Source organism: Cupressus sempervirens, chromosome 1 (genome assembly GCF_028749045.1).
Source record: "Cupressus sempervirens isolate cs-2001-9-10 chromosome 1, ASM2874904v1, whole genome shotgun sequence".
Taxonomy (NCBI): domain Eukaryota; kingdom Viridiplantae; phylum Streptophyta; class Pinopsida; order Cupressales; family Cupressaceae; genus Cupressus; species Cupressus sempervirens.
The window spans coordinates 544,741,788-544,760,225 of NC_143118.1; positions in this window are offsets into that span (position 1 = coordinate 544,741,788).

The window sequence follows — 18,438 nt, forward strand, 5'->3', positions numbered from 1 at the left end:
CCAGCCACGGTGACCACGAAACGGATCTCAATGGTAAGAGTAAAAAGCACTACCACTCGACCGCGTGGAACCTAAATGGTCCACTCCCACCGCGCTGAGGAGATAGTCTCAAGTCCCAAACAAGGTATCAAAACACAAAACACAAGTACTCTCTAAGTCTGGGAAATCCTAAAAGTATACTAACTCAAGGGTTCCAACATAGATAGACATCTAGACCCAGAGGCACCACAAAGACACGTAGGAAACCTAATATGCAAGCGGGAAAGTGTCATCGCAAAAGTCACGTAGAAGTTACCCGAGCAATCCCTTAGGAATCTCGGGTCCCTACTGATCCTTGCGGCCACTAGTATCCTCTCGTACTGATGAGGCATACTATGGAATGCAAGGTCGTAACCAAGCATCCTCTCTACCCCATCCTAGTCTGTACTAGCACTCAAGGCATGGGAGAGAACATACAATTATCTTGTTAGGTTCATTTTCCCTCATTTAGTGTAAATGTTTTCACTTATTAAAACAACTTACAATGGGTTACTCTAGGCAGCCTCTTAGGGCCCCGATCCCCATTGCAAGCCACTTCCCGACACTACACATAGATAACCTACCCTAGGCTCATGAAATTACAAATCAAGAATCATAATAAAATCACCTCAGTCCTATACAAGCAACATAAAAACATCATAAAAAGATAAGCCACAAAATTACATCAGTTCTTCATGAGCAACAGATAAGCATCAAATAATAATCATATGATCACGACAGTTCTCTATCAGCAACTGAAGGCATCAATGATAAATCACAAAATCCAATGGTTCTCCAACGAGCAACCATAAAGTATCCCAATAGTAAATTACAATATTGATCGAAGACTCCAAAATGGTCAAGTCAAAACATGACATCATCAAGAACATAACAAACACTTCAGTCCTCTCAAGCAACCGAAAAGCAATCCAAGTATAACTGATCGAGACTCAAAAATGGTTAAGTTAGGTATCTCAAATACATACACCTCAGCTTCACACAAGGAAACTGGAAAGCAATAACAAACAGTAAATACATCCATCATAGAGCATACTATCACATTACCTTGGTTGGTTTGAAAAGATCGAGAACAAATCATCATAACCTCACATTCACAAACCCGGGCCTCTGGTAACAACCTAAACTGGTTAATACTAGAACAACCCCAAACACAGATAGTATAACAAAACAATATAGTATGATTCAGTTCATAGTTCGAGTTTGTTTCCATAATACACCCTAAGGTTTAAGTTTGAAATTCTCAGTTTGAGTTTCAACGAACGTTTTTAATGTAAAAGTTTTTCACTATTACCCTTATAATTTGACCCAATTATTTAATCTTCATTTAATATTAACTCTTTTAATATTTTCAGATATTACTTTATCCATTAAATAAATTAATATTTTATTTAACTATAAAAGCATTTAATATTATAAAATTATTAATAATATATATATATATATAATTAAATCATAATAATATTAGTTAAAACAATTTTTATTTAAAACATTTAAAAAAAACTGATTAATAAAAAGTAAGTCAAAATTTATTATTATTATTTTTTTTTAAAAAAGGATCGGCGTGTTTAAAGGCCCGCCGGCCTGTCATACACCTGCGGTCGCAGGTGTTACTGCTGCCACAGGCAGCAGTACCACCTGCTGCGGCATCGTGGGAGTGTGGGGCGTGGCAAGTGGTGGCCCCGCCCCACCCCAAAACATAAAAATATTTTTTAAATATATTTTTTTAAAACTTTATTTTAATATATATACATAAAATAATTATGTATATTTTAAATTAATTTTATTTAATTTTATTAAAACAATATATATATATATATATAATAAATTATGTTTATTTTAAATTAGTTTTATCTAATTTTATTAAAACAATTTTTCTCCAAGGAATATATATATATATATATATATTGGAACTTTCAATTTTTTATTCAAAACCCTTACCCAATTAAATCTTAATTTCTTAATCTAGAAAACAAGGGTTCTAATAACTCTTCCAGTCTCCATGGATACAAAAATTATTGACGAACAATTAATAAATTCACAATATTGAAAGGTTAAAATTTTCATCACAGAGAATTCGGATTTACAAACCCCAGACATGAAGAAGACAGGAAAGGATAATTGCGTATTAAATCGATAATAAAAAACACAAGACCCTACCTAATCCTGATGCTATTATGCAATCTCCAGGAACTGTAAGAGAATTCGCTTCTCTCAATAACCTTCCTCTGGAAAACTTTCTTGGTATCAGCCTTCTGAAATTCGCTTCCAAAGTAGTCTCCCCAAAAATTCCCGTCCAAATTCGTGTATCCCAAAAATGAACCCCCAAAGTTGTGATAAGCAATTTTCTCCTCAAATTGGGGCACTAATTGTGCGTTCACCCGAGAAGACTCTTTGCACAACTCACTTAACTCCAAATTAACCTTTCTTATCTTTTCTTTTAATTTGCATTCATCTTTTATGCACAAAAAGTTGATTTATTAAATAACTTTATTTAATATTCCACTTGACTCCTATTTTAGATTAATTTATTACTTTAATCTCATGTGCACTTCATGAAATTAAAATAACATTATTAATTTCTATTATTTAATCTTTTAATTTATTTCTCATATTTAAACTCATGCTTAGATCATGCGATCTAGAATTCTTAATAATTTTATATCTTTCAACTTTTTAAATTAATTTTAGAAACTTAATTGATAACATATTTAATTAATTTAATTAACAATAATATTTAGCATTTATTTAAAAATGAACTCTAAATATATTATTATTAAATTAAATAAATATTATCCTGTTCTAAATTTATCTTTGAACTTTAATTTCCAAATTTAATTCTTTTATTTAATTAATTTCTCAATTAATTAAATATTAAAGATATCATATTAATTCTCCATTAAATTAAATCTTTAATTAATCTTTTAAATTAGACTTAATTAATAGAAAACACATCAAGGACTCATATAACAACATACGAAAACCCATCATAGAAAAACACATACTAAATCAAACAAAAAGGGTTATAATCTTGAAATTACATCATTTGATGCATTCAGAGGGTACTTAACTCAGATACTTTTCCTAATTATCAATTAGGACAATTGGCTAAAGGGTTTAGGAATTGGACTTAAGAGTTTATCTCCCCTCTCTTACCATTGAGACAATGCGATAGGGTGCGCTCATCCTGGCAATTCAGGGAAGTCGATACCCGGTACTTGCAACCTGCATAAAATCCACACACGTACAAACACAATATTCTAAGCTAAATAGACAATGGTAGGAAGTGGTGCATCGTGTAGATCCCGACTAGCAGGTGACTACGACTCCCTTCCTTAACCACATCAGAAACACCATACATAAATAAAACAAACACGCACACCATACACATGCAGTATGGGGTAAGTATCCATAAGAAGCACATGGAATAATAAACCATCTAACTAATCATCATCGATAACTGAAACCATTGAATAATCATCATACATGCATGAAATATAGAGTACCAAGTAATCTCATCATATAATAAACTGAGCGTAAAACAACATCTGATAATCTCTAAAATAATAATACTAATCATCAAACATAAATTGGCCTAAAAGAGTTTGGCAATGATAACAGAAATGTGACTTAGGGGCAGGCACTACAATTTAGAAGTGAATATCCAAAATATGTCATGAGTTCTACAATGTCCAACGTCTTTTCAAGGCTACATAGGGTATAAAATCCACAACAAATAACTAAGTGTGGTTGAGGTAGTCCTAGAACGCACGACGAATGAATGGAGCATTGCCTTGTTGATAGAATTCATCAGCGTGCATTTCTCTTAGAAAAGTATAGAATTCAGTAAATATATCATAATGGGCATGGATTTTTTCTAGCATCTCCTGTGTAGCCAAAACTTTGCTTTCTTTGACATCACATGTATTTCGACATATAACTTTCAGCTGTCGAACATTAATATTAGAAGACAACTTAATTGTCCTTGGGTAGTGCTCAATCTTTGTTTTTGGAGACCCTTCGTAGTTGATGGATGAGTTTGAAGCGGATGATGAATGTGGAATACTTATGCTACTTGATATATCAATAATCTGGTCTTGAAGTGGATTATGTGCCATGCACTATACAATAATTGCTATGTTAAATATATGATAGAAAATAAATTGTACAATATTTTGGGTTGATGAAGTTCTATATATATATATATATATATAGATGTATATGAAAAAGAAATTGTACAATGAAATAATAGCATTTTTGAGATACCTACTTCTAATCCACATAGTCAAATGTTGTAATATAAAAAACTTAGTGAACCTAGGATATGAAGCTAAACATGCCTAACCAACCTTGCTTCCTATAAAAACATCATTTACCCATAGCTAAATTATATCTATTTCTAAGCACACCCCAACAATGCCAATAATATATATATATATAAACTTAATAGTAAGTAATTTTTTTTATACCAAATATAAGTGTTGAATTTAAATGTGTACTTTTAGATAAGTGTGGTGCGCTTTTTATAAGGTGCAAAATCTACCATTGTCAACTAAAATATGAAATTCAGTAATTAGCTATAAATTTTTAAAAATATAAGTAAAAAATTTACTATTCATAAGTATTATCCATTTAATTTACAAGGGAAAAATAATCTTATACTTGATAATAATAAAAAAGTTAAATTATACTTGATAAAATAAAAACGATTATACCTATCAAAAATAAAAATAAATGTATAAATAAATACAACTATAAATTGTGCGTCATTATTTGAGGACATAATAATAATTAAATGTAGCATATAAAAATAATTAATAATCTAGATTTCAAACCCATTAAGCATTAAATAAATAAATTTATAAACATTGTATTAAATTTCATGTCATAATTATAATTATTTAGTAAATACCAATTGTTAAAAATCATATTATAATATAAATGTAATCCAAAGACAATAATTAATGTGGTGCATTTGGTTTCAAAGAGAAAAGGGAGGCAAGTAACAATTATTAGTAGAATATATATATATATTAGAAAATAGGAAATATAGTGGCAAACAAAGGAAAAATTGCTACTTTTCCATTTGACAACTCAAAATCATGGTACATGCTATTTTTCATTATATTATCATGCTTAACCTAGCTCAAACTCTTCAAAATATGTGGATGTCGATGTCACAAAGTAGTAATTAGGATTTAACTTAATGAAATGGAATAGGTGTTTGCTAAAAAATGAACCCTAGAGTACACCCTAATCAATCTGACGTTTCGTTACTTTGGATAAGGATATACCCAATCTACATATATTCATCTTTAGAACATAATTGTAAATGATAAACATAACTCTGATGCTACATGTAATGAAAATATAATGAAAAATACATAACCCAAATTATATTAATTAATTTAATATAATTAATTAATTATATTAATTAATTAGTTTGTATTATTTAAAATTGATTTTTATATTGTCATTTATTCAAACTATTATAAATTTGATTATCAAGAAATAGATAATATATATACAATAATAAAAATAATAAAAATAATATAATGAAATAAAATAAAATTAGATAGACTTTATTTGCCAAAATTATTTTAGGAATGGATCATATAGTATTTTAAATTATTTTAACATATTCATTTTTTAAAAAAATTTCTAAGTTGATTTTAAATACTATGATTTTAAATTTATGAAAGAGAGATAGTTATTTATTGATTTTGAATGAGAAATTATAATAGTAATCAATAGTATTAAATAATAAAATAATAAAAATATTATGTTACTTATATTTTAAATAGAAATTTTAATTTAATTACATTTTAATATAGTATTTGAACAATATTATCATATGACACAAAATTAAAAATTTCTAAGTCTGCTATGCTAAATATGGCGAAAAAAGTGAAGTTACGAATAAATATTAACCATCCCTAGTCGAGCTTATCTGCGTACCAGCAATAGAAGAAATAGTGACCTCCTCTGACGACCAGCAACAAGTTTGAAGCCCTTTCATTGTGGAAAACTAACCAAGGCAATATTCATAGCACAGGTGAAAGAAAATTTGAAACCCTTGTCAGGCAACATACCAAACATATGAAGGAAATCCATGAGAATTAGAATTACAAAAACGAAGAAGGATGGTAGGTGGTGCATAAAAGAAAAAAAAAATCCAACTTCGACAAGATCAAGACGAAAATGATGCAAAAATTCAAAGGAAATTTTTTTAAATAGCAAAACCAAGTATGCATCGGCCACCGAGCAAAACCCTAGCCCAAAGAAGTGCAAAAATTCCTATAAGAAGAAGCAAGTAGAACAACCCTGAATCATCTCAGAGGCTAATTGTGTCACTCTACGGTAGGCACCAAAAAGTATATCTAAATCCAAGAGCACCCTTGTTCCTCTAGGGAAAAATTGTAACCATAACCTATGGATTGAAACTCCCTACAAAGAAAAAATAGTTTATATTCTACCACACCAAAAGAATGAGCAAACAACTATTAAGCGAAAAGAGGCAAGAAACCCTAAGCAAAGATTCCCAACCAAGAACATAGATTGTGAGCAAATTATCATTAGCAATCCACATAGTGAAGGAAAATGGAGGGACTATGAAGAAAAGGGCATCTACATGTATTGGAATGGTCTGTCAAGGAAAAGATCCAAACTGGTATGCATCATCTCTAAGAAATGGGGTAACAAGGTAAGTAACATTACCTCTTTTGCAAATAAATTTTGGTTTATTCTATGTCAAAATGTAAAGAATAAAGAGGATATGTTGAAATCAGATAATTATTTTTATAAAGGACATCATATCAATTTTTCAATACGGAAACCTAATTTTAACATAAATCACATTAATAACATATAATTTATCAAATGGATGGAAAGCATAGAAATTCTATCAGAATTAATGGAGGAAAATACTATTAAGAAAATTGGTAATTCATTAGGAACAGTAATAGGTTTTGAAGATAACATAAACAAAGCAAATATAATTAGGGTTTTGGTGAAATCAAATCTAAACCATCCAGTTAGCAGGAAAATTATTACTAATATATTCATCTATTATTTAACTTTTAAAGAATATTCAGGAGAAATAAACAAAATTATAGACTCAAACTTGTCTAAATCACATATCAAAAATAATATCAAAGATAACATAACCTTAAAAAGGAACAAAGGAAATGGAGGCAATCATAGAGTCGAAAAACAAAAGAGGACATCTATATGCTAAAAAAGCAGCCAAAAATCCTGAAAAAAGGATGCCAAAAAATAGTAAAGAAATATTGCAAGAGGAAAAGAATAAAGATAGATTGATGGGGAAATATAGGATGAACAATATAAGCTACCAACACTCCCTAAAAAAATTCAAAAAGTGCAAGGATTACCAGTTAGAGAAAGAGGCTATTGAAGAAATGGATTCCAATATCATTAAATTAAACCAACTCCATCACGAAATCCTTTTGATACAAAACAACCTAATAGATCAGAGCTTATTAGCAGAAGAAATAGATAAGGAACATAAAGGAAAAATAATTAAAACTATAGAAACAAGGGAAACATTAGGAAATAGCAGAAAATAGAATGAACAACTAAGCCATGACCAAGTATATGAACTAATTGAAACAACAGAAATGATGCAAATGGATCAAAGATCAATTAAAGGAAAGGAATAGATCAGAGACAACATACAAGAAAAAGTTATTCAAAAGGAACATACAGAGCAAGAGGTTATCATCCCATAAGTAGACTCAGCCCAATGGAGTAACATAACAATTAGAAAAAAAGGAGAAAAGAAAAGTTACAAATTCTAGCAAACACCAAGAAATGGAAAGGATATGTTTGCACCAGCTTCAGAGGATACAATATTAACTTCAAAAAAGAAAGGAACTTCTATAGAGCTACCACATTCTTTAAACAAAGATCAAATCGTGTGGAATGATCTAGAAAATAGCCCTAATGAAGAAGATAGTAGCAAAGAGATCAAGGACTCAAGGCCTAACCAAATCTTAGATTGTAAGGAATACCAAGTTAATAAATTAATGATCAAAGAAATTATCTCGAAAGACTTTTAGGAAAGAGAGGGTTCAACAATTGTGGAAAAAGTAATAAAAGAACAAAATCTTGAAAGAATAGGTATTTTAGTGAATTGGGAGGGAATGAAGACACCAATATGTGGGAAATCAAAGAAAAAATGTGGAAGGGAATCACTTAAAAAACTTAGAGAGGTAGCAGGGAAGGCAAAGGAACAAACCAAGATATTCGATATCCTACAAAGTGGGAAGGGGAAGATCCTTCCCAAGGAACAATGAAAATCACAACCTGGAATGCTAGGGGCCTAAACACCCCTAGTAAAAAATGCTTGTTAAAGCATAATCTCACCTTATTCAACTTAGATATCACATTATTACAATAAACTAAATTAAACGAAGAAGAGGGAACAAAGTTAAGTCAGAAATTGGGAAAATGAAAATTAGAATTTCATCAGTCATAGGGAGCATTAGGAGGACTTGGAATCATTTGGAATCCTCAACAAATAAATATCGAAGTACTCTCCTCCCACACCAATTGGATGGGAATAAGAGTAGTCAGCATAAAATCAAATTTGCAGATAATCATAATAAATGTCTATGGGTCCACCCAAACAGTAGACAAACTAGCAGTTTGGAGTGAAATCAACATGTTTATCAACTCAAGGCCCCAAGAGACATTCATCATAGGAGGTGACTTCAATGTGGTTTTAAGGAAGGAAGAGAAACATGGAGGGAGCAATCCAGTATGCAGAGCCATGGAAGATTTTAAAAATTGGATTCAGAAGGACTCCCTTATTGATATTACTATAAAGAATGGTATTTACTCTTGGAACAATAGAAGGAAAGGATTTTTTTACATAGCAGAAAGTCTGGATAGATTTTTTCTAAAAGGTGAGCTCAATATGGACAAATTTGTAAATGTAGAAATTCTACCAATGGCAGGTTCAGACTACTTCCCAGTGAAATTGGAAATCAAAGAGCAACTTAAACCAAGCATGAATCCCTTCAAATGTGAGAAAATGTGGTTTATGGACAAATTATTTATGGAACAGATTAGAAAATGGTGGCAAGAGGAACAATTTTAGGGCTCAAAAATGTTTTTCTTTGTCTCCAAATTAAAAAGTATTAAAGAATTTTTTTAAAAATAGAACAATACACATTTTAAAAATATTTTTAAAGAAAAATTAGATATTGAAGAAAAAATAAGTAATTTAAATAAAGAAGTCATTATGAAAGGTATGACTAATGAAGCTTTCCACCTTGAAAAAGAATACCTACTAAAACATGAAGAAATATTAGCTAAAGAAGAGATATTCTAGAGACAAAATCCAGAGAAAAGTGGCTAATAGAAGGTGATCGTAACACTAATTTTTTTCATAACAGTACTGTCCATAATAGAAGCTATATTAACATATCAAAGATCAAGAATCTGGAGGGAGAGCAAACTGGAAACCTAGTAGAAATAGCAGATATTTTTGTCACGTATTTCAATGACACTCAAAATAAATATGACTCATCAAATAGAATAGCCCAAGAGGAGATGCTTAAACATATTCCAAAGCTGATTTTAGTGGAGGATAACAAATTCCTTGATGAACCTTTCACTCTTAATGAAGTCAAATTAGTGCTCTTCAATATCAACCTAGACAAATCTCTAGGTCCAGACGGTTTTCAAGATTTTTTTCTTCTAGCAATGCTGGGACATACTGCGAGAAGAATTATGGAAAGCCCTAGAAGCAACACAAAATGGAGGATCAATATTAACTAAAATTAATCACACCTTTCTTACTCTTATCCCCCAAAAAAATGAAAGTGTAGTGCCTAGGGATTTTAGACCAATCACCTTGTGGAATACTATTTACAAGGTGTTCTCAAAAATCTTAGCTAATCGTCTTAAGAGACTTATACCAAAGCTTATTTCAGAAGAACAAACAGGCTTTGTCCTTAGTAGATCTATATTAGATGGTATATCCATCATTTAGGAAACCATTCATTTAGCAATTAAAAATAATGAAGCATGTATGTTACTTAAATTAGATATTCAAAAAGCATACGATAAAGTAGATTGGAGGTTTCTCTGTAAAACTTTAGAGGCCTTTGGCTTCTCCAAACAATGGATTAACATTATATTTCAATGTATTTCAACCTCCAAAATCTCCCTTCTCATCAATGGTACCCTGAAAGGATTCTTCGATATCTCCAGGGCTATCAGACAAGGAGATCTGATTTCTCCATTTCTATTCATCATAATGGTAAAATCATTTGGAAGAGAAATCAAAGTTGTGCAAGCAAAAAGTAAGATTAAAGGTGTCAAAGTCACCAAAGATGTAGAAAACACTACCCATCAACAATTTGCTGACAACACAATACTTGCAGGTGTTAGCACCTTGAACGAGGTGGACCATATGCAACATATCCTAAAAAATTACACTAAAGTGTAAGGGAAAATGATTAATGTTGAGCAATCAGAAATGTTCTTTTTGAATACAACCAAAGATTTAGAAGATCAAATCTGTAATAAACTAGGGTTCAAAAAAGCAATTTTGCATTCAAGTAACTAGGTATATATCTTGACAAGAGCAATAAAACCAACCCAGGCACGGAACACATCCTCAAGAAAATTGATAGTCAAACATAATCATGGAAAGGATAATGGTTAACAAAGGTTGGGAGGACTACCAAGATCAAAGAAGTCTTATTGGAACTTACAGCCTACCAACTCTCTTATTCACATTTACCCAAAAATATTAACTTTAAACTGAAAAAAAATTGCGTGACTTTTTCTGGAATAGATTAGAGGACAAGAAAAAAGTAGCCTTAATTAGCTGGAGTAAAATTTGCAAACCTAAAGAATTTGGGAGCTTAGGAATCAAAAATTTGGAATGGAAGAACAAAGCCCTAGGTTCTAAACAAGTGTGGAGACTGTATCAAGAAAGGGACAGGAAATGGGCCAAAATCCTATTCAATAAATATCTCAACCCCATGGATAGTACATCTTTATTTAGGATTGAAAACCCTCCTAAAGGCTCTACGAGTTGGAATTTTCTTATTAATAGTCAAAATCTGATTTCCAAATATCTTACGTGGGACATAGGGAAAGGTAACGAAGCTCTGTTCTGGGAAAATTCTTGGAATGGATACCCCCCCCCCCCCCCCCCCCGAACTATTCAGACCTATCACCAAAAGCAATATCCCATCTAAAAATTATAAGGGGGAAAAAAACGATAGATTATATAGAGGAAATTGACTCTGACACAAGTAAGATATGAAAATGGAAATTGTTATCTCAATGTGGACTTAACAAATCAGATAGAGATAAACTTGAAAAGATTCTAAAGAATCGACCAATTTCAATAAAAGATAGGGAAGAAAAATTAATTTGGGCAGCTTCAAAAGATGGGATGTATAAAGTCAAAGATGGATATATAATGATTACTAACTCATAGAGATGGGAATTCAACACCCTCCCCATAGATCTATGTTGGGACCCAACAGGACTTCCTAAATCAGGTATGTTCCTCTGGGCAACCATACAAATGAGAATATTGATAGTGGATAGAATTTAAAAAATGGACTTTAAAGGCCCTTCAAGATGCATATTATGCAAAGAAGATGAAGAAAGTGCAGAACATCTCCTATATGGGTGTAAATTTTCTTAGGAATGTTGGAGGTGGCTCCAAAGTAAATTAAATTGGAATGCACCGCTTATGGGAAAATGGTTAGATCATTTACTAGGTTGGCCTAAAGATGCTTCAAATAAAGTATATGGTAAATGATGGAGCATTTCTCCAGCAATCTTAATATGGGATATTTGAAAAGAAATAAATTGCCGCAATTTCCAAAATCAAAGCTTCTCTGAGTAAGCTCTCTATGCAAAAATAGAAGTGGCCATTTCAGAAGTTATGAATAGTGATCTCAGGAAGAGACCTAGAGAAGAAGGATCTTTCTCTAAGTGGGATGCAGAGATTAAAAAACTATGGCCTCTTCTAATTAACCCCCCTCTTTATTATAAAAAGAAAAAATATCTAGCAAGACAAACATGCAAATGGGAACCCCCACCGCTAGGGTGGAAGAAACTGAATTTCGATGGGGCTTCGAGAGGAAATCTAGGTAAGGTAGGCATAGGATACATCATAAGGGACAAATCAGGTAATTGACTAGTAAAAAGATCCAAACCTCTAGAAATGGCATCAAATAATATTGTAGAACTCGAAGTAGTAGAAGAAGGCATTAAACTTTGTACAAAACTAAAAATTAAAAGGATTATGATTGAAGGGGATTCCCTGATTATAATAAATGTTCTCAGAAAAGGAGAAACACCAAACTAGATTTTAAACTCTAAACTCAAAAATATCATCAAATCTCTTTCAAAATTTGAAGAAGTAAGATTCTCGCATATTTATAGAGAAGGCAACAAGGAGACCGACAATCTAGCTAATATTGGAATTGATGGAGTTAACACCTCAATATTTAATAATAACTTATAAATCATTGTTGAAATCAGTTTAAATTAGCCACTTTATTCCCCATGTGAGAACTGGTCAGATATGAATCGGGTCTAGTACCTAATTTTGAGGAAAATCTCACTCGAGCTAACTTATCTTTGGTATGATGTTTTAGAGAGGTACTTTGGCATTCATTAGGACGTCATTGCCATCATTAAGCCTCTAGAGCCTTCTCCCTCTTTTATTTATTTGTTAACATTGGGCTCTATTTTCAGTCTAGCTTAGTTTGCGATCGGTATCAGTTGAGTTTTAGGCTGTGGTCTACATTTTAGGTCCTCCATGGATACCAACATTTTCCTTTTCCATGCTTTCAAAAATTGAACCATGGCTTTCTGCGGGCCAATTAAGCAAGAAAGGTGGAATAGGCTTCTTCAGCCAATTAATGATATGAGTTGAGTAGCAATAAGCTGAGCCTTAGGTGAAGGGGTCTTTAACTACGTGTATTCTTAAAGGACCAATCGTGATATCATAGGGCTCTAGGTAGGTTGTTTAGCTTGGGCTAGAGTGGAGAAACGGGATATCATTAGACTGACCTATAACATATTTGACCCTTGTTGGTTAATTGGGCTAGAAATTTTGGTCACCAACATAGATGCAAGGCTACAGATTCCTCTCCCTAAGGCATACATGGAGCTTGAAGTGGGTAGTTTGGAACTTGCTAGAAGCCCGAGGCATCCATGTCTGGTCATTAGGGATAATATTTAGTTTTTTAGAGTGGTCGAAAATGAAATCAAGCATCAATTTCCTGCTAAGGTGGAGAGGTATCATTGAAGACCCAGGCAGGGACTAGCTCACTAATTACCTCAGGGCTTATGATGCATACATACACTTGAACACTGATCTCTCCAACTTGGAGGATGTGGAATTTTGCCTGCCCAATTACAAAAAATCGAGTAGAGGAAGGACTACATATGAGTTTCCCCTAGCTCAAAGGCCACAAATCTACATGAGGCCTTAGAGATTATCATGGTGTTTAAGAAATCATAAAGAATTCTGTAGCATATGGGTCAATTTTGTATTATAAACCGATCCAGTATTATAGTTCTTAACTCTTGTAATAGGTATAGGTTTTCACCCTGTCGATAGTATATCTACCTTAATTTTATACTCAGATAGCAGGTAGCAGGACACATTTTAAACATTATCCTTATCGATTGTATCTTGCATAAGATTTTGATAATGTATATATCGATTCGAGTATAAATGAAGACAATTTATTAGCTAAATTTAAGCCTCAAGATCTAGTCTTCACTTGCAATATTTGGATATCATTCTCATTTCGGTTATTTATTTTGAGCTTTTGGCATTAAAATTAGTGACACCCCTAATTCCACTCTAATGACACATGATCTTCGCATTGATTATCAGTCTTCCACATTTTACAATGATTTTGATATACATTTTTGGATTTGGTTTAGCCTGCATTTTGGTTTATGATTACTTTGTCAGCAAACACTAATATTATATTAAATTCCCTTTAATAAATTCTTTTTCTTGGAGTTTTCTCCCCCCAGATTCCAATTAAGGTTACTATTATTAATCTTTTTTTTTATCTCTAACCCCTAACATCCTTTATTGGTTATTTTGTGTTGCTCTTTGATAAGGATCTCTACTGTTATTATTATAGAGAAATTTTGAGACACATCTGAAGGCTTTTGATGTAATTTTTTTATTCTCATTATGATGTAATAAACTGGGGTATGCCCCTTTTATCAATGTATAATATAGGACTTCGATCCTGGGCAAGACTGGAGGTTTTCTTCCCCTGTTCTTTCCTACCAGTGTCCGTCATAATGGTGGATTCCTTATAACATTTAAATTTCAAATTAATAAAATTAATCAAGGCTACAACCGTTTACCGATAAAAAATAAATAAAAAATTATCATATGACTTTTTTTTGAAACCATATCATAATTATCTAAATTATCTAATAACAAATATAAAACAAAATTAACATTCATATCTACGTTGAGAGGTAAATAGCTAATTATACTAAAATAATCATAAATAATAGAGTTGTTTTTCACATAAAATGTAAACTTTACTTTTCATTAATTAGTTAAGATAAGTTAGATGTCTAACATTTTAAAAAAATGTTAAAATAAGAGTAAGTAGACTTTAGTCATTTTTCAAATTGTCAAAGTGAACAAGTAGATTACATAATTGTCTATCATCTTTCGTAAAAAAGATTATTCAATTGAAAGAGATGTTCACAATTATAAAAGTGAACAACTAGATTACACAATTGTTCGTCTTTATAAAAAATGACTACTCAATCAATCTCAAGTTGTTATTTACATTAAAATTATTTATTAGGATAATATGTGTAGAGCTATGAACGAAAAAAATCAAAAAGTAAGAAAATCGATCTATAATATCTTAAGTCAATACTAAACAATTTCAACTTTCATTATGTCTCTTGATTCATGAAATCATTAGATTTTGTAAATGTCATTAAAATTTCTTCATTCATTGTGTTTGGTTTCTGAAAAATAAAAATGCTTCATTTATTTATTAATTATATTATTACTTGAAAAAAAGAATCAATTCATTTATTGTTATATAAATATCTTTCATATTAAAAAATATAATATCTAAAAAGAGCATTGAATTTACTAAAGTGACTCTTAATTTTCTTTTAAAAATTCATACGTACCTATTTTATTTGATATGACTAATTATTATAATATTAAATATATATCAATATGATTTAAAATTTTAATCTCTTAGAAAAATTAAACTAACTTAAACTCACTTGTTAAATCTATCAATCAAAATATAGCTAAAATATAAAACATAAGGATTAAGTGGAAAAGCGTAGCAACAAGAGCATCTGAAATGTGTTGTTGTTGTTATGAAGTAAAAGAATAACTTATTATTTGAAATAAAGTTTTACCTGAGAGTGTAGACAACTTTGAAAGGCTATGTAGAGGTTTTGATCCAATGCTAGGTCTATATCATTGCTAAAACAAGCAAAATGTTTGGACTACGCACACATTCAAACATAAAATACACATAATGATGGGGATTTCTTAGTCAGTTTCCATTGTTGATGGAAAAATAATCGATTAGACAAAAATAAATAACATTGAATGTGCATAGCGATGAGTAGAAATAACAAATAAGTTGCTATTTAACTAATCTATGAAAAAAAGGACACAAAAATTAGTTATCAGTTCAATACTTGCGAAGTATAAGTATATAGAATAGTATTGATGTAGACTACTATACAATAAAATTGTGTCGTTGCAATTTGTATTTATGTTGTTTATCTGAAGACGTAATCTGGTGACATGTCAAGCATCCCATCTTTTGTGCATGCAAACTGCAATAGAATGTCATATGTAGCATTGGTAAATATAACATGAAACAATATGCCTGGCAACTGATCACATTTGAAGTTTTCCAGCAGTGGTTGTGGCTTGGTAGGACTACACAATCACAACTTGCATAGTCAGTCAACATTGTATAGCACACAAATAAACAACGAGAAAGGTTAGATGTGGGCTTATTTTTATGTATTATATTTAATGTAGAGTTGAACCATCATACCAGCCATATTGATATGTTGAGTTGCATCAAGTGGTGGGGGAGAAAGTAATGTATAAGTCGCAGAGGAACAAGTGAAAAGACTCATAAACTCCTTGGAATATTTTCTCAGTCAGCAAGTCCATGGGGTTGCGTGGTCACCCGTGCAATAGTATTCAAGTGTTCCAAAAGTAAAACAAGTAGTTTTAGATGCAATCAACTGCTCATCATTTATAACACTAAGCTTAGTTAAGCAATTTTTCCTCAGATTGTGCACACACCCTACTAATACATATTCATGCTTATAGAGCTACACATGAAAATGGGCATTTGGAGGCCAAAGCAAGGTGATGGCATAAAAAGTGTGAGAAGTATGGAAATAGTCAAGGAAGCATGCACTAATTAACTCGTTCGTATTTTAATGCAGAGTTGAGTTTTGGTTGGGAAGAACACTCCCAATGCAACTTCTCCATGCATTATTCCATGTTGTTTAATTAAAAACTATGTACATAGTGGAGGGAGGAAGAATGGACGTAGTGCTAAAGGCCAAGGCATTTAGCCACATCAGACCATTATGCTAGGGAAATAGTGTTATGATTCAAATTGAATAGCGCTATCATTAAGTTCGATATAAAAGTGAAATCAATATCTAAAACAAACCATTATTGTAGAGGCGACATTGTGTGGTGTCAAAGACCCCTTCAATTTACTTGTAGAAACATATTGTCTTGTACGGTGTGGGGAAGATCGAAGATCTAGAAAAGTCTAGGTTGAAGTTCTCGCTCACAATTTTGCATGCCTGGCCTTCATTAGTTTGCCACAGAATGCTCTCCTCTGTTGGGAAAGGGAGGAGAATAATCTGAAAGGGGTGCCTCTCCCTATTTATCGAGGGTGGATGGATAGTGTTGCTAGTAGGTAGGACTCGGTCAAGACTGTATATTTGATTTTGACCTAGTTGAGTATTTATTGCATGAGACAAATGATTCTACATGAGACAAAAAAATCTATTTTAGAGCTATTGCTTCATAGGAGAAGCCTATTGGCTTAAATATTTGGGTCAATTATAGTATCAATGTAGTCTATTGATTGAACAAAAAGATATTAATTTTGATGTTCTTATTTATCAATAATTACTTAAGATTTAATCATTTAAATTTGATCTTGTATATATCATTGATTTATTAAAATTGATACCAGTTCTAGATAGAACATTCATTGTATGTTTTATATAAAACAATATAAAATGTTAGTTTACATATGTCAAAACTCCTTTTCACATAATACAAAGAAATATGTATAAAATAATATATTTCAAATGGTATGCATTTACAAAATAGTTCTCCAAAGTCATGGACAAGGCATCAACTCTGTAATGCCCACCCGTAGTTTGCTTTTATGTTCTGATCGCCAAAACTCTTTTAGGCCTATTACCATGCTTTTGTTAATTTTTGAGATATTTGATTTACAATTTTATGATATGATTTCATGACTTATATTGGAGATATATCAATGATGATTACTTGGTTGACTATATTTCATGTGTTGTTTAATGATTATGGTTATTAGTGTATTAATGATGCTTTAATGATTCATAGTTAATAAATGAGATTTCTTTCATAGTGACGTGAGATGATGTTTTTAATGATGACTATTTCATATTTGTAATGATGCATTATTATACCTAAGCATTTGATATTTGACTTGTGATTATTATGATACTTACCCCATACTTGCATGTGTATGGTGTGCGTGTTTATTTTATCTTTCTGTCTGATGTGTTTGATGTGGTTAAGAAAGGGAGTCGTAGTCACCTATTAGTCAGGATCTACATGATGTACCACTCTATGTCATTGCCTGTTTAGTTTAGATATATTTATATACATGTACATGCTCACATTTTATGCAGGACGCAGGTATTGGGCATCGACTTCCCTGAATTTTCAGGATGAGTGTGCCCTATTACAAATACTCAAATGGTGAGAATGGAAAGATAATGATCAGGTCCAATCCCAGACATAGCCTAAATACTTGTCCTGCAAGGAGGACTCATAACAAACTGTCTACCCTTTTTAAACCCATGAGTCTTTTATGCATATGTAGTTTGATTCTTGCTTTGGTTGATTTTCCTTGTGCATTTCTTGAGGTTTGACTTAATGAATTGCTTGATAAACTAGTTATTTATGATTCTTGAATCAATCGTTGATATTGATTTATTAGATGTTATTTAATTTAAAAGTAAAAAATGCTAAAATAGTAAGATCTTGCTTTTTTGAATTATTGGGATTAAATGGATTTTTAGTTAAATTAAAAGATTTAATTTTAAAGTCCTATT